The sequence below is a fragment of the Sinocyclocheilus rhinocerous genome, unplaced genomic scaffold (genome assembly GCF_001515625.1).
Source record: "Sinocyclocheilus rhinocerous isolate Xijiao unplaced genomic scaffold, SAMN03320098_v1.1 scaffold2159, whole genome shotgun sequence".
Classification (NCBI taxonomy): domain Eukaryota; kingdom Metazoa; phylum Chordata; class Actinopteri; order Cypriniformes; family Cyprinidae; genus Sinocyclocheilus; species Sinocyclocheilus rhinocerous.
Genome location: NW_015645106.1, coordinates 30,262 through 31,162, shown reverse-complemented (window position 1 = coordinate 31,162; position 901 = coordinate 30,262). Strand labels below are relative to the sequence as shown.

The following is a 901-nucleotide window of genomic DNA, read 5'->3' as shown; positions in this document are numbered from 1 at the left end:
GTAGGAAATTTACAAAATATCTTCATGGAACATGATCTTTACTTAATATCCTAATGATTTTTGGCATAAAAGAAAAATCGATAATTTCGACCCATACAATGTATTGTTGGCTATTGCTACAAATATACCCCAGCGACTTAACATTGCTTTTGTGCTCCAGGGTCACATATATTCAAGATAACCTTGGCTTTATATTTCTCAAAATCCATGACTTTTTCTAACAAGCACTACTTTTTCAGAACGTGTCAGTGTTGTTACTGTTGAAAACTGTTATTTAAAATAAAGCTGAAATAAAATAGAAATATTAGGTTAAAAACTTTTTAATTTAGGTAACATTTTCAGTTAAGAATTTGTATGTAAAAAGTACTAAAATCACTAAAACTAATAAAAATAAAAGCTAAATAGAAATAAAAGACTACTATTTATAAACAAAATATTACTAACACTGATGTGTTACTTTTATATTTATTCAGAAATTTACTGACAAATACATTTGGAAAACTTTAGGTTTTATAGTCACTATGGTCAGACAGGTAATATTTGTATTAATCTATTACCTGACACAAAGCATCGATTAGATAATAAAAAGTGTCTCTATATGAAAGTTATTTCAGATGTGTCAGAACTTTTTACATCATGATGAAAGATTAAGACTTTAATTTTCTTTTCAATAAACATCACTGATGATGAACATGAATTCAAGAGTATATAGGGTTAAATGAGTTCATGTTCACTTAAAAATGTTAAAATGCAGAATGTTTGTGAAAATATAGAAAATATAATGTGGATTGTGTGTGTGTGTGTGTGAGGGTGTGCGTGTGTATGTCTGTGTGTGTGTGTGTGTGTGTGTGAGAGAGAGAGAGAGAGAGAGTGTGAGTGTGTGAGTGAGTGTGTGTGTGTG

At 29.5% G+C, this 901-nt stretch overlaps 1 protein-coding gene across 1 annotated transcript in view; it reads right to left on the bottom strand.

The window, feature by feature from the left end:
• LOC107705816 (activin receptor type-2A-like) overlaps window positions 1-901 on the bottom strand; it is a 27,746-nt gene that overhangs the window by 11,217 nt on the left and 15,628 nt on the right. The window lies entirely within an intron of this gene.